This window comes from Enhydra lutris, unplaced genomic scaffold (genome assembly GCF_002288905.1).
Source record: "Enhydra lutris kenyoni isolate GAN:26980312 unplaced genomic scaffold, ASM228890v2 scaffoldscaffold16, whole genome shotgun sequence".
Lineage (NCBI taxonomy): Eukaryota > Metazoa > Chordata > Mammalia > Carnivora > Mustelidae > Enhydra > Enhydra lutris.
In genome coordinates this window covers 21,181,008-21,204,583 of record NW_019154100.1, presented here as the reverse complement: position 1 = coordinate 21,204,583, position 23,576 = coordinate 21,181,008, and the positions used below count along the sequence as shown (strand labels likewise).

Sequence of the window (23,576 nt, the reverse complement as noted above, 5' to 3'; positions counted from 1 at the left end):
GAGAGAGAGAGAATATGATCGGGAGGCGCAGAGGGAGAGGGAGAGAGAAATCCAAGCAGATTCCATGCTGAGCATAGAGCCCCACTTGGGGCTGATCTCATACCCTGAGATCACAACATCAGCCAAAACCAAGACCCCCATGCTCAACCAACTTTGCTACCGAGGCATCCTGCCCATGTGCTTTCTTTCTTATTAATTCATTTGCTTTTTTGGCTATAGATGTACTTTAGAGATAGAACTTAAGAGTAGGCAAGGCAAATATAAGTAAACATTATTGGCTTTTACGTATGAGGAAACGGGTTCTTATATGTTACTATGTCATGGTATGTATATAGTCAACTGCAATTGACATGTTAATCATTGTCTATCCACAATTCCAGTTGATCATATGACTCTATCTTACTACAGTCTCAGGTAAATAAGGATATAGGTTGACCATATGTTTATGATAATCTGCAGAGACAGACTGTGGGTAAACCTTAAAAAGAAGAACAATATATATCTTCCTTAGAATTTTGGTATCAAGTACTGAGAAACCTAAGTCATTCAGAATTCAGCTCTAGAACTTACAGGTGGTAATACAGAGTTGAGCAGGTATCCAGGTTGGGCTGTGGTAAAAATCGGTAAGCAGAGAAAGATGATAAAAAATATTACAGACTGAAAATATTCATAGAGTAAAATTAAGGGATACAGTCCAGGCATTTCTTGAAAGACTAAGTAGTTAGTTTCCAATTTTGCAGTCCCAAGTCCTAAGAAGCTCAACTATACTTCATTTTCTGTTTTAGTATTCTGGGATAGTTTGTATTCTTTAATAAACCTATCTTTTATTTTGTTAAATTGAGTAGGGTTTGCTTCTTGCAAATAAAGGAGGCTTGTCAGGAGCAATGCTTTAGATTATCCTGGGCCAGTCAAAGCATCACTTGTTAAGACCTCAAGGTGACAAAGACAACCAAAATGACATATCAAAAGGGAGCAATGTAGTATAAGCTTCTCTTTGATAAATATGGAAGTCAAATATTTTGTAAGTTTGGTATTGGAGAGGTTGACACTATTTTGTTAAAAAAGGAAGCAGTATTTAACTGGAGAAATAATAAAAACAAGCCTAGCTATTAAATAATCCACAAGTGATATCATGCTTTTTTGTATTCTTTTATTGTTTTAGTACTCTTTCATTGACTTCCAGTCAAGAAGAATTGGGTCAGTTATGGGACTGTGAGAATCATTCATGCTTTAATTATGTATTTTTAAAATTACATCTTAAAATACAGTGGGGATTTTCTAGAATCTGGAAAAGCAAATTTTTTCTCTTTCAAAACAGATGTAATTAGATGAGGTAGAAAATTTTAGCAGTAACATTTAGAAAACATGCCTATATCACCAATAAACAAATCATGCACAAAACCAAGAGCATTTCAGGCACACAAATGGTGAGTTTTTTTAGTGTTTTGGTTTCCTGTCCCTTTCTTGGAATACATTGGATTCAGCCTCTGGATTTTCCCTAAGATTCCTATGTGTTTAAACATCTTTTGGTAAAAAGTTGTTGGCTATTTTTAAAAGAGTATGTTTATTTATAAGGGTAAGATTGACCACATGTATATTAATAAGTACAGGACAGGAAAATTTGTTCTTTGCTAATCTGAGAAAGAGCATTATATGTGCCTTAGTCTTAAATTTACCACTCTTAGCCCTGTTGAAGATTTATACCGTATAGTAAGAGTGAAAACAGTTTGGATTTTGAGGCTCAGAGGGTGAGCCTCCCTCTGCTTCCTGATATTTGTGTTAGAAATGGTGAGAAGCCTTTGTGTCCAGTGTGTTACCTTTTATAGCTCTGGCTTCCAAATCTGTAAGACAGTATTCTCATTGTCCATCATTCCTGTGTTCTCTTCTTATATATTAACATAATACTGATTATTTAAAATCCATTTCTTACTTCCTGAAAAATTTAAGTGGCTTCTCTCTGAGTGAAAAAGAAGTAGGGTAAAAAATGTCCAAAATCACATTTATATTGAATAAAAGAAACAAGTGATAAGGTAAAGGAATGATTATATTTTTAAATGTCTTTACTGATGAAATCAGAAAATGCTTTTTGGTAGTCAAGGCAAAGATTTATCTATAATGGGTTACATATAATTCTCATTATTTTTAGGAAATGAACTAACTTGTTCATCAGGGCATATAATCCATACCCACTCCCTGCTGGAAGCTCTCAAAAAATTCTCAAGATCTTTATTTGGGGAACACAAATGGAGTATATGTGTGGTTGTATTTTTGCAGTTTAAGTAATTTAATAATTTGGACTTTTATAAAAAGTTTAGGACTTAAAGATAAACATTCTGTAAAGAAAATTCTACAGGACGCTTATTATAATTTGCAAATATTTTATTTTACTTTCAAGATTTTATTTATTTGAGAGAAAGAGAGGGAGAGAGCAAGAGTGGGGCAAGGGACAGAGAGAGAGGTGGCAGAAGCAGACTCCCTACTGAGCAGGGAACCTGTCCCAGGGCTCAACCCCAGGACCATGAGATCATGACCTGAGCCAACAAAGGCAGAGGACTGAGCCACTCAAACACACCCTAATTTGCAAATATTTTAAATCTCAGACACAATATCACTATAATAAGTTCTATGGAAAAGTATTATGTTTGTGGAATATTGTTTCTCACAATGGGCACCAAAACCCCTGACATGCCACGTTCTCTTTGCAAGGTGATTTTTGCCCTCTTTTCTACCAAGAAATGGGATATACTGTTACTTATACTTGAATTTGGCCCTCCTGATTTGTTTTGACCAATAGAAAGCAACTTAGTATGTAAGAGGTCTTACAGATTCTGTTTCACTCATTGGGAAGCCAAGGGCCATGTAAAGAAGATCAAGGCTAATCTATCAGAAAGCATATGTGAGGGTACCCTGGAGGATAAAAGGTCACATGGAAGAAAAAGGAAGGATCTTAGCTGACAGACAGCACCAACCGCTAACAGTGTGAATGAAGCCATCTGGGATGTTCCATCCTTAGGTGAATTCCCAGCTGAATGTGAGTGATTCCAGTCAACACTAAGTAGAGCAGAAAATCTAACCCATAGAATTAAAAGAATTGTTGTTTTGGAGCACTGGGTGTGGTGCATAAACAATGAATTCTGGAACACTGAAAATAAATAAAATAAATTTTAAAAAGCAGAACATGATTGAAAATAAAAAAAAGAATTATTGTTTAACTAACTTTGGGGATGGTTTATTATGGAGCAGTAGATAACTCATGTGGATTTTTGGCAAATATTTTTTTTTTCCTAGTCTGTGGCTTTTGTTTTTATTCTCCTTAAAAATGTCTTTTGCACAGCAGAAAATTTTAATTTTAATGAAGTTCTTCTTACCATGTTTTTCTTTTGTGGACCATGTTTTTGGTGTTATATCTAAAAAGTCATCATCAAACTTAAGGTCATCTAGATTTTTTCTTATGTTATCTCCAAGGAGTTTTATAGTTGAGTGGTTTGCATTTAAGTCTGCAATCCATTCTGAGTTAATTTTTGTGAAGAGTTCAAGGTTTGTGTCTAGGTTCATTTTTTTTTCCCATGGGGATGTTGTTCCATCACCAGTTGTTAAAAAGATTACCTTTTCTTCATTATATTCTGAAAGAGGCTATTTTTTAATTAAAAAGAAGACACTATTAAAAACAAAATAGTTAAACTTTATGTGGTGTGTGTGTGTATATGTGTGTTACTATGTAAATGCTTCCTTATTATAAATGTGTGCAATCAATAGCCCACTTTATAAAGATATATCTAAAGAAGAGTAGACAGGAATATATAACAACCTGTCTTTAATTATGGGATATCCAGTGAAAGTCTCATGGTGGTATTTCCTGGTTCTCTTCAATAGAATAAGAATTAATTCTTGTGTCATTAAATGAATTAGGGGATAGGAGCCATAAAAGGAAGTATCCTAGGGATTCCTCAATCTTTAATTTATCTCATATTTTGTTAGGCAGTGAGCAGTGAGAGTTCCTCAACATGGTAGACTTCTCAATTCTGTTCCCATTCTTGAAGAAAGCATTTTAAGAAATCCATGGGGGCTCCCCATGCAGGAAATGTGAGCCAAGATCCCCAACAGAAATGGGGACATCCAGTGGGAATTCACCCACTTCCAAGGGAGTGCCCCTTCCCACCTGGGGAATACCTGGAGTGTTACTCTCCTAATTCTAAACCAGTAGGGTGTTTGTGGATATACATGAATTTTTCTTGAAATTGTGGTGATGACTAACTGCTTCAGGTTGCCAAGGTCCACTTATGACTTGAGATGACAAAATTCCTGATTGTAGAATTGACTGCAGTATTTACTTTCTGCTTCCATCATGCGGTTCTGAGAAATCAACTTCCCACCTCTAGCCTACATCCTGTTTCCACTTCTTCAGAGTCTCAACTACAAACAAAAGAGAGAGATGGGGTGGGGTGAGGGAGAAGGCAAAGGAGAAAAGGAGGGAGGGAGAGAGGGATGAAGGAAGAAGAAGGAAGGAAGAAACAAAGTTGAGAGATCAGTGAGTAGGGAGATGGATAAGTAAAACCTGAGTTTAGATGTAGTTTTAGATTTTGTCTGCTAGGCCTCTTCTGACTTGTCAAATTTTATGGTTTCGTTGCCAAATCTCCTAAATATGAATTCAAAACAGCATGTTTCTTTAATGTGTATTATTGCTGAGTTGTTTTGTGGCTTTGTTATAAAAGTCTGGTTTTAAAAACAATATGAAAGCAAAGATTCTCAGAAAGATTGTGAGGTTTCATTTAAAACCAGAAATAGAAACAAGGATGAATAACTCACCCCAGAAAAAAAACGAAACCTCTCTATACAATATGACCTAGCCAAAAAAAGAAAAAAAAGTGGAAATGCATTTCATAATTTGTCTGAAGTATAAGGGACATACAGCAGATGTATTTTTTGACTCCAAATTAATTGAATTTCTTCTTGTTTCAAGTTTCAAAATGAAATACTTTCTCACAGTTTTGGTGTGGAGTCCATGAAACTGATAAATACTGTGTTTTGTATTTATTGGATAGATAAATAGACACATTCCTAAGTATTCATATAAACATAATTATTCTAACTAAAAATGTTCTGTGCTTAAGTAGATATATTTTTATGTATTTTTTAATATTTATTTATTTGAAAGAGAGAGAGAGAGATAGAGAGCATGAGCTGGGGGAGAGGCAGATGGAAAGGAGAGGCAGACTCCCCACTGAGCAGGAAGCCAGATGCAGGACTCGATTCCAGGACCTTGGGATCATGACCTGAGCTGAAGGCAGATGCTTAACTGACTGAGCCACTCAGGCACCCCAAGTAGATTTCATTTTTATGATATCATTTTTATTTTTAATTTCTTTCAACAATTCAGATTCTCCTTTTTTATTTATGAGAGAGTATCATTTTTAATGATTTTTTTCCTTTGAACTAAAATGTTGGAAGAAAATGCCACTGATATAACCATCACTTGAATAACTCATTGTTGCATATTTGTAAGTTAAAGTTCCTAGAATTATGACTTCATGTTTTATGCATTTAACTACCAGATAATGAGTAGAGGATAGAACATTCTTGGTGTAACAATACTTGATTGGACAGGAGGCAATATTTTGATTATTCCCATATAACTTGATATTTCTTTTTTCTTTTTTTTTTAAAAAGATTTTATTTTATTTATTTGACAGACAGAGATCACAAGTAGGCAGAGAGGCAGGCAGAGAGAGGGGGAAGCAGGCTCCCCGCTGAGCAGGGAGCCCAATGCGGGGCTTAATCCCAGGACCCCGGGATCATGACCCGAACCGAAGGCAGAGGCTTTAACCCACTGAGCCACCCAGGGGCCTCTATCTTGATATTTCTACAAAAATTTTTATTATGGATATAAAATTTCAAGCTTACAAAAATTTTTAAAAATTGAACAAGATTTACACATTGTTTTTTATATTTTTCCCTATTTCTTTATTACTCTCTCTCCTCTCTCTTTGTGTGTGTATGTTTGTTCATGTGTGTATGTGTGTGTATATGGATATGTATGGGGAAATATGTATTTTGTATGTGTATGTGTGTATGCATATGTATATAGTTAGAGGGTATGAGTTGATGACACATGTATATAAGATTGTTATATGGAAAAATTGAACTTATTTTCTGCTGCTTTCAGTGATCAGATAGTCAATATACTTTATATAAACTTTGAGCCAGACTTTGGTTCAATATAAGGAAGAATTTTCCATCATCTCAGCTACTCATAAATATGATAGTTACTTTGTTGACAAGTAAATATCTTCTTTACCAGGTGCTGTGGCAGAATTAATTTTTATTGAGGTTGTAGTAGAGAAGAATTAGAAATCTTCTAAACTCCCATAGTGATAGAAAAGAAAAACAACTTAAATTTATAAAGCAGGTTCTTAGCTTTTGACATAAGAGTTTAATTTGTGGAGAAGAAAGGTACCCATCTTATACTACACTCTATATTCTAAATTTACATGAAAGAGGCAAATAGTTACTTATTGCAGTACTTCCCCAAAAAACTTCAGATCATGGAGTTAGTATAAATTCTTACATATTTTACACCTCTGAAGAGAAAGATATTTAAAACCATTATCTTGAAAAAATTTTAAGTTCCTAAAATGTCAGAATAGTTCCAAAAATTTTTAAGTTCCAAAATATCAAAAGATAAATCAATGCTTAGCAGAGAGCTAAGAAAAGAATGTTATTTATTAATAATCATTAAAATAAAAATGAATAATCATGTTAGTAAGTTTTAGTGTTAAATGCATTTTGGTTGTATTTGAAATGTTTTAAAATTGGTAATCCATGTTTGGTTTTATGTGCTAACACTCTATTAATTATAACATTTGATTACCTTATTCTTCAAACATGCCAGATAAAGTTCATTTAACTCCTTTTTTTAAAATCTGCCCCCAAAATTATCAAACAGACTGCCATCTGCTTTGTATTATGGTGTGGCTCACTCTTTTTCTGGGCCCCTGCCCCCAATACACACAGACTCAGGACCTCATGCTAGTATGTATGTTTTAACTTATTACACAGTACACCTATATGTATATCTTATGTATATGTATATGTATATGTTATATATATACATATATGTATATGTATTCTTATGTATCTGTGTATACATACACCTACCTGTGTTCATACTTACATAACATGTTTGTGAATGTAAATGTAATACAGAGAGAGGCAGAGGCACTGAGAGAGAGGAAATTGTTTCAGCAAGATCTTCTAAAATAAAAACACTTGACAGTTGCTGAATACTCACTCAGTGCTAAGCAATACGCTAAGTACTTTAAATGCTTTATCTTGCTAAATGCTCATAACTTTTCAAAATTCTACTGTGTCTTTCTTTTTAAAGATTTTACAACTACTATGTGGTATAATCAAAATACACAATTATTCAGTGTGATTCCAGCTATTCTTAACCACAGGGTTGATAATGACCCACAAACAGTCTTTTCCTTTTTCATACGTAGACAAAAATTCATGTCTCAATATCACAGTACTCCCCTATACTTATCATATTCCTATGTCGATGAAAAGTAGTTGTTCTCAACTGGGTACAGTTTTGCCCCTGTGGGGTATATGGCAATGTCTGAAGACATTTTTAGTTATCCTTCTGAGAGGGTATTAACAGCGGAGGCCAAGGATGATGCAAACATCCTACGATACACAGGATATTTCCTCAACCCTACACATATACAACAAAGAATTATCTGACCCAATATGTTCATATTGAGATACCTTGATCTGGAGAGGCATATAGTTGAAGAGAAGTAGAAATATTTATGTCTGAATACTTAACATAATATTTGCTCTTTAGGGATCCCTTTTAGGTTGTTAGAAGACAATAGCTCTCAGAATGCTTTAGAATTCTAGTAGGTTATTTTGACTCACAAAACACAATAGTTTTACTTCCAATTCAGAGGACAGTATTACCACATTGTCCTTGATACTGAACTGTGTTATATGTCCAAAATGTCTTGACATATATATATGAAATTTATTTATTTATCTTTAAACCCCACAAGCTTGGACAAGAAACCTGTTAAGAAGTCATCTTTGTCTTAGCCCAGTTGGCATGATTTAATCTATATTGTGTTGGGAATGGAACAGAATATCCAGTATTAAATGAAAATATCTTCTCTACATGATCATTTACTGCTTTGAAACTGCTCAAGACCATCCCCTCTCTCTTAATTGGCGATAGAAGACCACATTTCACGTATTCAAAAGACCAACAGGCCAAGTCAAACTACAGTGTCCTCTGGCCTAACAGACTTTTTAATAATGTGAATATTCTGAAATGGGATTTAATTCTCAACTTTGCAATTTGGGTCATCAACAACCATTAACAAGTCTGGGAGGAAGAGTTATTGGAAATAAACCCAAAAAACCCTATGAATTTTGGAAAAGGTATGTATAGATCGATGCATATGAAATTGTGAAGATTTGACATTTTTAACCTATAAAAATGGCAGTTTCACATAGTTTGACCAATAGTGGTTTTGGTCCTTGAACATAAAAGAGTAAAAGAGCAGCAGCTCTGCGGTTAACCTGTATTAATTGTTTAGATGCTGGCTCTACATCTTATTGCTTGTGAACTGAGAGCATTGTCTGACCTGTTTGGATCTTAGTTGCCTAAAGCCTTCAGTTTGGACATTTACTAAATATGTATATTTTGTTTGCTTGTCTTCACAAACACGAGGAACTTACCTCTTTTCTTATATGTTCATGTCCATTTCTTAGAGCTAGACAGAGCAGCTGTGGTCTATGCATTATACATTTGTTGAATGCATGGATGAATGAAGAATATAATATTTTTTACTTTATAGAATTGTGAAACTTAAATGAGTTCATGTATACTAAAGTTCTCAGTATATATACTAAGTGTTAAATGTTAGATGTGGTTATTATTAATTCAAAAAAGCAAGAGATTCCAGATAAGTTTTAGAGGTTATTTTTCTCTGCTTTCATATATTTTTATCTTCACTTTGAAAGTACATTTTTGGTTCAATGCCATTACTATAAAGTTCTATCTGATTCTGGTGAAATTGCATGTCAGATTCTCTTACCACACTTTGAGAAATATAGCCCTAAAATTTTTGTGCATATATCACTCTGTAATTGTTTACTGAATGAATAAATAAATTCACTTCCCCTTTTCTCTTTCGTCTTTCTCCTCTAGAATGTGAGAGAATCCATTTTCTCCAAAAATACCTATAATTAGGCACATTTCTATTGCAAACAGATGCAGTCCAAGAAGCCATCTTGTGTCTTACTGGGTTTTTAGTCACATTCTTTCCTACCAAGAGTCCCCTGTTTCCTTGGCCATGTGACTTAATCTTCTTAATGTCTTTATTTGTCTTGGGCAAGATCACATCTTTGTGTGCATGCCATGAGGATGATGATGCCACTGCGTTATTCACTAATTCACGACTTGCTTAAAAGCTGACAGTCTGTGGTAAACTAGGAAGTAGTAAAATAAAGCAGTATTAATGAATCAATTCTCAAAATTATATACTTACCTATACTGTAGCCTCATCTTGTTTCACTGAGATTGTTTTCATACAAAATTTCATACCCTACAGCACTCTGGACAATAGTCTCAGTATCTAAAAGGATGGTTAAAATTCAGAGATGTCTAGTTTCATAATCATTTAGAGAATTTCTAAAAGTTACACTTGCCTGGGCTATACCCAATGGAAATAATAACTTAGTAGGTGAAGGAAGGGGTTCAGATATGTATATGTATATGTATATGTATATGTATATATGTATATATGTATATGTATATACACACATGCCATCCTTCTTAGAATCATTGTCCTAGAACATGGTTTCTGAAATTTCAGCTTAACTATGAATCACCTGTGCGATTTACTAACCTTGAGGGTATCCAGGCTTTATCTCAATGACTTCATCAAAATCAAAGCTTCTGCACAGCAAAGGAAACAGTCAAGAAAACAAAGAGGCAACCCACGGAATGGGAGAAGATATTTGCAAATGACAGTACAGACAAAAGATTGATATCCAGGATCTATAAAGAACTCCTCAAACTCAACACACACAAAACAGATAATCATATCAAAAAATGGGCAGAAGATATGACAGACACTTCTCCAATGAAGACATACAAATGGCTATCAGACACATGAAAAAATGTTCATCATCACTAGCCATCAGGGAGATTCAAATTAAAACCACATTTAGATATCACCTTACACCAGTTAGAATGGCCAAAATTAGCAAGACAGGAAACAACATGTGTTGGAGGGGATGTGGAGAAAGGGGAACCCTCTTACACTGTTGGTGGGAATGCAAGTTGGTGCAGCCTCTTTGGAGAACAGTGTGGAGATTCCTCAAGAAATTAAAAATAGAACTTCCCTATGACCCTGCAATTGCACTACTGGGTATTTACCCCAAAGATACAGATGTAGTGAAAAGAAGGGCCATCTGTACCCCAATGTTTATAGCAGCAATGGCCACGGTCGCCAAACTGTGGAAAGAACCAAGATGCCCTTCAACGGACGAATGGATAAGGAAGATGTGGTCCATATATACTATGGAGTATTATGCCTCCATCAGAAAGGATAAATACCCAACTTTTGTAGCAACATGGATGGGACTGGAAGAGATTATGCTGAGTGAAATAAGTCAAGCAGAGAGAGTCAATTATCATATGGTTTCACTTATTTGTGAAGCATAACAAATAGCATGGAGGACATGGGGAGTTAGGAGAAGGCAGTTGGGGGAAATTGGAAGGGGAGGTGAACAATGAGAGACTATGGACTCTGCAAAACAATCTGAAGGGTTTAAGAGGTGGGGGGTGGGAGGTTGGGGGAACCAGGTGGTGGGTATTAGAGAGGGCATGGACTGCATGGAGCACTGGGTGTGGTACAAAAACAATGAATACTGTTATGCTGAAAATAAATTAAAAAAAATGATTTAAAAAAAAATAAATAAAGTAAATGGCCTGGTCAACCTGTGTTTCATATTTGCTCACCACATTTTGAGAAATGTGACCCTAAAATTTTTGCACATGTAGCACTTTACAAATTATTTAGTGAATGAATAAAATAAATGAATGAATGAATGCACCCCCCCATAGAATTATTGTGAGGCTTAAATGAGATAATATGTATACTCAGGTTAATTTAACTAACTTGGGTTAGCCCAAATTATGATTAATTTGAAAAAAAAACATAAATCCAGATGTTTCGAATTTCTTTTCCTTTTCCACATTTATCATTATTGTCCTCATCAGTTACTCTACCTTTAGTGTAGTTAGTGAGAGAGTCAAAATTAAACAAATAATTACATAATTTATTATTTGACTCTTTAGGGTAAGGCAATACATAAAATGTTTAGGTATTATGGTAATGAATGGAGCAGATTAATTTAGTTTGAGAATTTGAAGAAGTTTTCTGGGGATGCCTGGGTGGCTCAGTTGGTTAAACATCTGTCTTTAGTTCGAGTCATGATCCCAGGATCCTGGGATCAAGACCCGCATTGAGCTCCTTGCTCTGCTGGGAGACTGCTTCTCCCTCTGCTTGCTGCTCCCTCTGCTTGTGCTCTCTCTCTCTCTATTTCTCTCTGATGACTAAATAAATTTTTAAAGAAAGAATTGAGGAAATTTTCTGGAAAAAAAAGTTTTTTGTTTGTTTGTTTGGTTGGTTTTTTTTGTTTGTTTGTTTGTTTTTGAACTGGAACTTGAAGTGTAGGTAGGGATAAGCCAGATAAAAAGTAAAGGGAAAGAGTCCAAAGGAACAGGAACAGCATGCACAAAATCCATTTGTTAGTAGAATTGCTTTGGGGTAGACAAGAGAGGATAAAGGCCAAGTTCCTCATGGCCTTTATCCTCTCACCCATCCATGGAAGGGGTGATGGTGACTTGGGTTAGTGGGTGGCAATAGTATGGGGGAAATGTGGAGAGATTCATAATCTATATTGGAAGTGGAATCATGGTTTTTAGTAATGTATTGACTGAGAGCAATGGATGAGGAATTGGAGATGTTGGGGTGATTTCTAGGTTTCTGGCATAAACTAATAAGTAGTGGTTCTCCAATTTAACATATTATCACCTGGGAGCTTTTAAAAAAAGAACCCATACCTGAACCCCACTTCTAGAGATTTTAACTTAAATTGTTTGGATGGGGCTCAGACCTCAGTTTTTTAAAACTCCCAAATACTCTAATATCTAGTATTCAAAGTTGAGAATCACTGGGTGTGGTCACTGTAGTACTCATTGAGATATGGAAAAGAATCAGATTTGGGGGAAATACAATAAATCCCATTTTGGCCATACTGAATTTGAGGAATCTGTGAAATACTTGTGATAGCAAGTGACATCAAGCAGGGAGTTGGATACATGGTCTGAGATCAAAAGATTAGTCTTTGATGATGACTAGACATATGACTTGGATATGAACAGAATGGTATTTGAAGCCATGAGAATTTTTTCAGCTTTGGCCAGAGAGGGGGTCACCTTAATTATAATAAAGCACTGGTCTTTTTTCCCCCATGAATAATGCAGAAGCCCAACCACCCCCTAAACTTCATCTAATCATTTCTTGTAGTTCCCATGGATGGCACATGCAAATTCATAAACTGTTGTCACATTTTTTCCCTACTGTTGTTGAGTTCTGTCCCCTCACAAAACAGTTTTTGAAGATGGTATCTCTCCAGAGGCACCAGTGGTGGAGCCCAGTGTGTCAAGGAGATGGTTCTCTTGATATATTCTTTCTAGCTTAAAAGCAGATAGAGCTATCCTTCATTAACTGGAGTCACACCCTTAATTAACTTTACCAGACCAGAGTCACTTGGAGGTCCTAAAGGCCCTTTTCCCTGCTCTGTGTCATAACTTAAACAAAGCAGACCCACAATGTCACTAGGTCCTACAATAACACCTTCTGCCTTTTTTTCTACCTCTTTCCTCAATAAGATTCAGATGGGCACCCAAAATATCTGACTTGGGAGAGAGGAACCATAAATGAAGGAAAGATCTTGTGTTTATCTCCATTCTAATTCCTCCAATCCTCTTTAGGGATTAACTCTCTTTATCTTACTCTGAACCAAAACTCTCATGAAGCCCCTAGTCATCAAAAGTGTGCAAGACCAGAATGAATCTCAGGAGCACTGGGTGTGGTTTTATATAGTGATGTAGTCTACCCTCTTACTTGAAAACGTGGGAAGCAGAGACTTAAAGTTTGATTAAATGAAATCAGAGTTGACTTTGCTCTCTATCTCTAGAAAATGTTTACACCAAATATGGAAAGCAAGTTGCTTGACATAACAGAAAAATACTGCCAAACAACAATGGAAATTGCATATCAATAAAAAACAAGGGTATATCCTTTGACAAATATTTTCAAAAGCTAAGAATTATATTTGCTATGGTAAATTCAATGCTCCAGATGCTAATAATATAGAATAGAAATAGTTAACACAGATTGTTGCATTTTAGAGCTATCTAAATTATCAGAACAAAAAAGTGAAAAACAGCCCAGGTCACTTAATCTGTATCAAGAAAGACAAAGTTTGAAGCAAAAATCTCCCTCATAGATTTCAATACAGTACATGATATTGGTAGTTTGATCATCTGAAATGGAAGGAAAGTCCATTCACTTTTATTCTGGACTACAGTTTGAGAAAAGGCCAAGTACATAGCAATGTGACATTTCTAAAGCCAGCCTAAATAATTTTAAGTGCCATCATAGAGCTACTGTAAACAAAGCATTGTAGAAGCTCTCTGGAAAAAACAGCATTCACCTATGAAGGAAATGAAGAAGCATAAATTAAAAGGCTCTCATTTTAAGTCCTGTATACCTGTCATAAATTTTCTAAAAGGTATTTGGTCATTTTTAGTGAATAGAAGTAATTTATATTTATTTTCTAATTTTTTGGAAGAAAGAAACTTCAGGTCCTTCTTTTGGCCACAAGTAATTTTGGATCTCATTCTCTAGCAGATTGAAGAGCTCCTTTTTCTGTGTTTCAAATAGAAATGGAAGCGGATCATTGAAGAAATTTTGCATAGGTTTCTCTTTTTATAGAGGCACTGCTAGGGCTCTTAGCTGAGAAATGGCTATAAAAAATTACAACCAGAAAAGCTGCAAGTCTACAGATTAAACACCGAAGAGGAAAAATTGTTAACAGTGCCAGTAATAATCACTGTAGGCAACTAAGCATTGAAGTTTCTCCAGGAGCACCTGATAAGACAATGTCAGCTGTTTCTGACTAGACAACTGTTTTCTCTGGGTCACGGATACTCAATTAAGAGAAAAGTAAATGTAAAGAGATCACGAGAAGGTCATGTATTGTTCATTGCCAGAAAGGCACTGATCATTTTTTTACATATGAAGGTGACAGTAGGATCCCCTCTTTCAGTTACATGGTTTTAGAAATGTTTTATTTGAAGTTTCATCTTAATAATGAGGGACATCTGCAAATGTAAGACATTTAGTGAGAACTTCTCTGCTCTAGGAAACTTGAAACAAAGTCACAATGTATCCTTCCTTCACTGGTCATTAGCAAAAGGAATCCAGGACAATGATTACTTAGAGTATTTTGTGGAGGAGGCCTCAATTTTATCAGATGTGAGACTGCCTTCTAATAATATCTATCAACATCTTTAGTCACCTGAAAATAAATTTATAAATAATATAACCTACTGGCACACATAATTCCTAAAGCATTAATGTATTGCTTTAATAGTTAAAGCAGAAATAAGTAAAAAAGTTATTTCTAATAAAATCCTTAAAACAAATATGGAGACAAAACTATACCGGAAAACAAATTGTGATAGTCAGAGGTTCCCACATATAGAAACACCATGTTTATGAATGAAGACTAATCCAAGTGCATTTTACTTATGACTAAAACATCGTAAGAAGCATTGGTATTGATGATGTGCTTTTCTTGAAATTGATTTGTTTTATTCTTGATAAAGTACTTATGGAAACAAAGTATAATATTCCATCATTTTACGTGATATTTACACTTCTAGAAAACTCAGGGTATATTCAAACAGTTCAAAAATGCCTTGTATTCCTGTAAAATGGATTGGATTCTTGGCTTAGAAAATTGTAAACAAGTTTTAAATTCACATGAATGTCTAGTGGGAAAATATAAATCCATATAGAACACAGAATGAATATTCATCATGTGTGACTGTCCCATGCATTCCAGGAAGTCTAGCATCACTGATTTCTGCCCACTAAATGCCAGTAGGTTTCCCAACCTTGAAGATATAAAAAAATCATACTCTAGGGAGCAGTAAACTTTGTCACCCCCTCTCCCTGTGGAAAACCACTATTTAGACAATTTAATAGAAGGACTTGGCACTTTCCTCATGTGATTCTTTTGTACTGGAAAAAGCAAAAGACCCTCCTTGCAAAATTAAATCATGATACACATCTCATGCTAACAATTCCAAAAATCTGATGTTCAGTCATGGTGTATTGACTTAAGCATTGAAAAGGATCTTACAAGTCAACTAAATCCAAGCCCCTCAATAAAGGATAAGGAAATTGAGAGCCATGAAGTGTTGGCAGCTACTGAACACAGACACGGTAGCTTTATATTTGTTTCTCACAAAAACTAGATGATGAAGTATTATTATTTCTCTATTTCACATCACCTTTATTGTACAAATGAGAAAACAGGTTTTGGTATGAGGCAGTAGCTCTCAGTTTAGTCTAACTCCATATTCCGTGCATTCTCTGCTACGTCTTCCTTGAACAAAATCCCCAAACTGAGTAGTGAGCCAAGACTTACTATTTCTGCAGGCTTCATAGCCTCAAATGTCAAGCGTTATTATGATGCTTATGCATTTCTCCTCTACAGGGTCCTCTTCACCCACTTCTCCTCCTGTTCCTCTGCATCAGGGGTTGGCAAACTTCATCACTGACACACTGCTTCCATTGAAACATATTATTGATGGATGCTTTTATGTTACAAGGGCAGGGTTGAGTAGTTGAGATAGAGTTTTATGGCCCATGAAGCCTAAAATATTTACTAGTTGGTCCTTTATAGAAAAAGTTTGTTGACTTTTGCTCTACATTAAAAAAAATGTATATACCATTTTCGTGTGTTGCCATCAGTATATACCATTCTTTTGGGGTTTTTTTGCCTCCGGTAATGCACTAATGAATGTTAATTACATAGTGTATTATTCTTTTTAGAATTACATCTGTATTTCTTTAAAAGTGCTTTTTATAAGTAGTTAATTAACCCAAGAAATGACTCTAAAAATGGAAAGTTATCATAAAAGGAGGGGAAAGAAAGAGTTCAGGACAAATGGACCTCTCATTTACCAAATAATTGTACACAGATGCCATCTATGGATAGGATGAGCCTCCAAGCCTCTCATTCTCAAAATTAAAAAGAGTTATCTGAAGATTTTTTCGGGATTATTTCCCATTTATTTTCCAGTAATTAGACTTGTGCAACAATGTCAGTTGGTAACAGGAACTATTTATTTTCTGATAATACCGATATCTGTCCAAATTAAAAGCTGAGAAACTTTGACAAATGAAAGTACAAAAGTTACTTTTACTTAGTCACATAACATTTTCTTTACCTAGTTCTCAAGAAAATGATATTATTTCCATATATTGAACATATATTTGAAAAATGTCTTTCAGAAAATAAAAAATGTAGTTAGTAGTGTAAGGGCCTATTTGGCCAGGGCGGCCCCACCTCGGTTGAATAGCCATTTTGTTGTTTATGCAGTAAGACTTAAATTGACCCTGCCCCCTGCCCCCCACGGGAACTTACTTAAAAACAAGTCCCGGAAACCAGTCCCAGGTAACAAAGCCCAAATACAAGGGTGGGTCAGGCCAGGTGGAGACATCCAATCAGTGGGGGGGTGCATACTGTCTCCCTAGTTACCAAGGACCAAGGAGTATAGGCCCCGCCCTCTGGGCGCCTTTTGGGTGCCAATTCTGACCAAGGTTATAGGCTAATTCAAATATCTACTAGGGTAAATTGTAATTCAGTTGGTCACCTAGCATGACTGTGCAGCTTCCTCTGTGTGTTACAATTTCATTGGCCACCTGTGCGTGGCCAGGCCCAACCACATGGCCTCTGCCCTTAAAAGCTAGTCTGTGAAGCAGAGAGAGGTCGCCCTCTCTGTAAAAGGCGCGGCCCTGAACATTCAGTTTGATTCTTGATGCTTGGCGCGAAATAAAGCTTTGCTTGACTTTTGCTTTGTATCAGTCTCGCTCCTTTAATCACGGACCCATTGTTGGGGGACCCAACATTGGGGACCCAACAGTAGGCAGGTGTGTCAAATTACCAATTTATTGCTTCTCAGTTCCAAATTCACCCTTTTTTTCCTGTTCTGTGTGATAACAAAGCTAGACCTCGTGAAACGCTGTCGGTACAGGGTGTTGGAGGGACACTGGAGGAGAGAGGTTTCTTCTTCCTGTTTATGTGAGGTGTGCTCATTTAGTTGAGCTCTTGCAGAGTGAATGGCTTTTTTCAGCAGTGTGCTGGCAGAAAGCAGCAAGTGGCACATCCCCAGCTTAACTCAGCACAAACTCTGCTTTGAATAGTTTCCAGCAGCAAGTTCAATGGCGCTCCTGCGGGCGCCTAACAAGTTCTCTGGATCAACCAGCTCATTTCCAGTAAATCAATAGCACCTCCCTTTAACATCCCTGCTGCTTCCAGGTGGTTTTCTGTGAGTTCCAATGGTGCCCAAGTCAGTATCAACCTAAACAGAGAGCTTTCCAGTGAATTTTATCAGTATCTTAAGAGATAATTCTCAATTCAACTGGACTCTCTCTGGCCTGGAACAACCCAGTGCATCTCCTCAACATCCAATGGGCTTTGACTATACTCTTTCCAATGATAGCGGAGTCCTAGCAGTGGGCAAGATCCTCTTCTTTCAAGTTTGTTCCTTCTTTGAACACCCTCCGTTAGTAACTTTTGTGTATCACTTAGGGCCCCTGTCCCTCAACTTTAGTCAGTTCCCCATTAGTCCAATACTCTGTCGCTATCTCTTTATACTAAATTGTCCTCTTTAAATTACTGCATGGTTTCTGTCTTCTGATTGGAACTTAGCTAATACAGCAGAGAAGTAAGAACAAACATTTTGTCTGATAAGCAAATCAGCTTTTTACAAGCATAAAAAACCCAGGGCATGAATAGGCTTTTGGTTAAGCCTTAAAATGAAGTTACTGAATCATTTGCTACTTCTGAACCTGATCCCTTTTGTGTACGAGACTAACTCTGGGAATTACTGTTAACAATGACGCTGGGGCAAAGGAAACACTCAGTTCTTTCAGCCTCCTAGAGAAAACAGGACGTAAGAGAAGCTTCCTAGTTTTCGTCTTTAGTATTGAAAATCTTAATTTGAGTTTTATTTACATCTTAGTTATTATTAGCCAGACTTATTTATATATTTCCATTAGAATCTTCTGACTTCCTCCCTCCTTTCCTGGTCCATCTCTGTAGGAAAGTGGAGACAGTGTTGCAGTCAGAAGAGATTAATGTTTCCCAAAACTCTACCTCCATGCCAACCCCCACCCAGAAGCAAAGTCAGTCCTGAGGAATATTGGTACATAGACTGTTTTCTTGGTTCTTTTTGTCTTTTTCTGTTTTGAACTGTCTCCTTTCCATTTCTTCACTTTATCCCCTCTAGATTCCCTAATTAGCTACCTCTTCAGAAATCTAATATTCAGATATTCAGAGGACAACTTTCATACTTTATTCTGTTTATTTGTCAGTGTCAGATGATACTTATATCTGGCCTCTATTCTAGGATAGTAGCTAATTTATCTGCATTTAAACATTTAGGTTAAAATTTCTTTGAATATTGTAAGTAGACAATGTGTCAAAATACAGATTTCTGGATCCTGTTCTAGACTTACTGCATCAAACCTGAGAGAGCCAGGATCCATAAGCCTGCATTTCTAATAATTTTTCTCCCATACTAAACTGCTGGACTGTTGATAACAGTTTACAGTGTTTTCCCCAAATAGATATTTGCATTTTAATATTGTAACTTCTAGTCCTAGATGCCATTTTCCATTGTTCTATCACAGTCTAGAATGGGGTATTAACCTGGACATTTAAATCTTTGTTATTAGGGAACTTGGAACCTTTGCATGAAGGTTTACTATAGACTTCTTTAGGCCTGAAAGCTAAAGTCCTTAGGCTCAAAAAGGCTGTGAAGTTGAGCTTCACAATGGGCTTTGAAAAAGTAATATTTAGGTTGTTCATTTCAATTCTAGGCAATTTGTTTAGGCATTCCAGGCACTTTATGTGGACCACTGTAATAATGAGGTTGCTGATATTGAGGACATCCAAAAGCTGTAAGGCTAAGGTGTTGATGTGTTCTTTATAAAAACTGATGACATCCAGGATAGAGATAGGACATGGAAGTAAGTAGAAATTGGGAGACAGCGTTGTCAATGTATTTAGTCATTCCTGGGTGGAAGTCAGTGTGGGATAGGAGATGTATAGATACTTAACATTTTCCTAAGTCTCATCACCCCTAGAAATGTCAACAATTGAATAATCCTTTATTAAAAAGAAATTATTTGAAAACTTTCTCTGACTTGTGTAAAAGTATTTTATTGTGCAATTCAGTGGCTCCCAAACATAGCAGGACCTCAGAATCATACAAAGTCCTGATTAAAAAATGTGGGTTATTGGATCCCACTCCAAACTTACTGAACAAGAATCTTAGAAGGTGAAGCCCTAGAATATCTATCTATCTTTTTATCTTTGTCCACTTTTTGACTTTTTATTTTGAAATTATTATAGGTTTACAAGTTACAAAAAAATGTTAAGGGAGATCCCATGTACTCTTCAGCCAAATTTTCCCAGTGGTAACATCTTACATAACCATAATGCAATATCAAAACTTAGAATATTTATTTTTGTTAACTCTCTAGATAAATGATTCTTCAGTTAGCTGGAAATTGAATAAATGAATGAGTAATTATTCAAGGAAATTAGTTAACTTGGCTATTTGTAATCCTGGAATATTTAGCAACCTAATCATTGATTCAGAGATTAGGCAGTTCATTCATTGCTCTGATTAGAGGAATAATTTAGCATGGTTCATCGAAATTCTTTAATTAGTAATCTCTTTCCTCTTTTGGGTGGGCTTTGTATCCCCTCATTCTATGAATCAGCTCATACTGAATGAAGTCTTTTACTCAAGTTTCTTTGTCACTTCCTACCAGTACTTTGCAGACTGATGGATGTAAGAGATATTGGAAAAGTGGATCTGTTTTGATCAGTACTATACTGGTAACTGTTGAAATCATTTCTTCTTTCTTTTGACTTTAATTCTCTCTTCAGAAAATTTGTCTCATTTCACCTTACTTTTTATTCCCCCGTGTTACAACTACTAATTAATAGTGGCATTAAATTAAAATGAGAGGAGAAGGGAGTTGAGGGAAATTGGAAGGGGAGGTGAACCATGAGAGACTATGGACTCTGAAAAACAATCTGGGGTTTTGAAGGGGCGGGGGGTGGGAGGTTGGGGGATCCAGGTGGTGGGTATTGGAGAGGGCACGGATTGCATGGAGCACAGGGTGTGGTGCAAAAAATAATGAATACTGTTATGCTGAAAAAATAAAAAAATTAAAAAAAAATAAAATGATCCCTTCCATGCCATAAATCACTCAACTATTAACTTAGTTCTTTTCAACTTAGTATAATTTTAAGCATTAGGAGACATGGATGCTAATCTTAGTTCTATCACTTGCTGATTGTTTGACCTTGACCAACAAACTCGACCCATCTGATTTAACATTGTTATTATGAGAATAAAATAGATGCCATCTTCCCTGATACTACACAGACTTAATTTTGTGTCATCCATAATACAATGTATAAATGATGCAATAAACTATATTATTGAGAACAATAATAATAATGGTTAGGAATTTTCAGCAGGAATTTCTTTGCTCTTAGTGGTGGAAGTTATGTTGTTGCTGTTTTTTCCTTTCCCGTGTATGTTTTTATTTGAACTTGAACTGGAAATTCTTCTAAACTTTATGTTGTACAATTTTGGAATACAGTTTGGAATGCTATTCAAATTATTTTTGTACTCATTCTCTTTCCTGTGTTATATAAAACATCCATTTATTTGGGCACTCCTTCTAGTTGGTGGTGATAAGCCTGGTGGCTCAGGAGTGGTTAAACTTCACAGAATGCCTAAATGTTACTCTTCTGAAAATATTCCTTGAAAGCTGGTTGAGCTGAGGCAAAAATCCCCTCAGTTAGCCTGTTAGAAAACTTTAATCTAGTTCTACTCTCAACAGCATTCTCATCATCCTCTGTGGGCACCACAGAGGTAAGTGGATGGTTTCCCGAAGCAACTGAGCAGTGGCTTGCTTTTGTGACTGCACCTCTGACACTCATTTGAGTTTCCCTCTGTAGAACATACCAGAAATTTGTCATTGCCACCTCCACCAAAATTGATATCAATAGTGTGAAAATCCTTGAACATCTCACTGATCTTACTTTAGGAAGAAGAAGCATTGAAAGCCCAGACACCAGGAAGGTGAGATGTTTGACCCAGAGAAAGAGAAATACCAGCATACAGAGCAGCATAAGATTAAGGAGAAAGCTGTGGACTCACAAATTCTGCAAAAAAGAAAAACTATTCCTCAACTGCAGGGCTAAATCCACTCTGTGTTTTCTCTCACAAGTAGAGTTGATCCTCAGAAACTGATGTTTTAAATTTCTTACAAAAACCTAATTAATAACTGATACAATAAAAGAAAAAAAAGAGGGTGTGTGTCTGGGTGGCTCAGGCAGTTAAGCATCTACCTTCAGTTCAGGTCATAATCTCAGGGTCCTGGGATTTAGCGCCAGGTCGGGATCCTGCTTAGTGGGGAGACTACTTCTCTTTCTCCATCTGTCCAGCCTCCCAGTGGTGCACTCTTTCTCTTTCTCTCAAATAAATAAATAAAATCTTAAACAAACAAACAAACAAACAAACACCAGGTAGTATTCAGCAAATTCATTCTTCTTTCTCTACTGCAATAAGAAAGGAGCTCCAGCAAAGACAGTTAGGTGGAATGCCCTTGTAGCTCAAGAATTTGTTAGTTTGTCTGGAGGAACATGTGAGTAATCTTTTATTCAACAGGACACTTCATCATTACCACTTATAGAAAAGACCGTATGCCCTGTTTTCTTTTTTCTTTTCTTTTTTTTTTTTTAAGATTTTATTTATTTATTTGACAGGGACAGATCACAAGTAGGCAGAGAGGCAGGCAGAGAGACAGAGAGAGAGAGAAGCAGGCTCCCCGCTGAGCAGAGCGCCCGATGCGGGACTCAATCCCAGGACCCCGAGATCATGACCTGAGCCAAAGGCAGCGGCTTAACCCACTGAGCCACCCAGGTGCCCCATGCCCTGTTTTCTTAAATGGATACCCCATCTTCCCTCTTGCATCATAGGTCCCAGGCACACTAATTCTATAAATGCCTTCCTGGTAGATGTTCTCATCATTCCCTAGAAATATCCATGATGGTGGGAGGAGAGCATAAGTGTTATGAAATGTGTACAATCAGCTGTATATCCTGTTAGGTCTATCTACTGTGTCTCTTAGTCCTGCATTTCACATAAAAATTCAGAAAATGCTTAAGTAGAAGTTCAGAGTAATATCCTATTTCTCAAGGTGAAATAAACAATAGAATAAAAGCAAAAGGATTTGTATAATATAAAGATCAGTTGTGGTTTTATTTTAATCCAAAATAAACATGAAGGAACTTTTATGAATATCCAATTTTAGATTCCTTCATTCAATAAATATTAGGTCAATTATTTCCAATATATTCTTCCATTTATGTATCCAACTGTCCTCAGAAATATTCATATTTATTTTTAAATCTTTACTTTAGGTGTTTTTATTAGTTATCTATGAATGTTTAAAAAGTTCCGTAAAATGTGGTAGCTTAAAACTACAAGCATTCACTAGCTTGACTCCTGAGGACCTAGGATCTGGGGTCAGCTTAGCTGGGTGTCTCTGGTTTGGAGACTCTCACAAGGCTGTAATCAAATATCTTCTGGGGCTACAATCATCTCAAGGGTTGCTTGGAATAGTATTGGTGGCTTTCAGATTCACTCATGGTTCTTGTGGTTATTGGCAGGCCTTAAGGGCCTCTCCCTCCACCCTCTCTTCTTCTCTCACCTTCTCTTTCTCTTTTTTCTTGGTGATAATTTAAATGTACCCTTTACTGAGACAAGTGGATTTCTGGTCTTCTGCTATAGTAAAAGGTAAAAGAGAGATGCTATGGTTTAATGGAGCATTTCCCAAAATGTGTTTTGTTAATATAAACAAATATTTGCTAAATAAACACACAGTACTATAGGAAATGATGCTGAGTTAAAGTTTTTGTTAGTGTTGTTAATTGTCAGACTTCACAGAATCTTTAATGTGTGCACTGTTTATCTCTGGAGACATATTCAGTATGGGAGATTACTCAAATACATTTTACTAAGAAACTCTTTTTACACAAAAATATCTCTTGGAATCCATGGGTCATTCTTTGAAAAATGCTGCTTTCGTATATTTTATCCTGGACAG

At 36.1% G+C, this 23,576-nt stretch overlaps 1 pseudogene; it reads left to right on the top strand.

The window, feature by feature from the left end:
- The first annotated feature begins 21,155 nt into the window (after positions 1-21,155).
- Positions 21,156-21,726, top strand: LOC111147433 (annotated as a pseudogene).
- Positions 21,727-23,576: the final 1,850 nt, after the last annotated feature.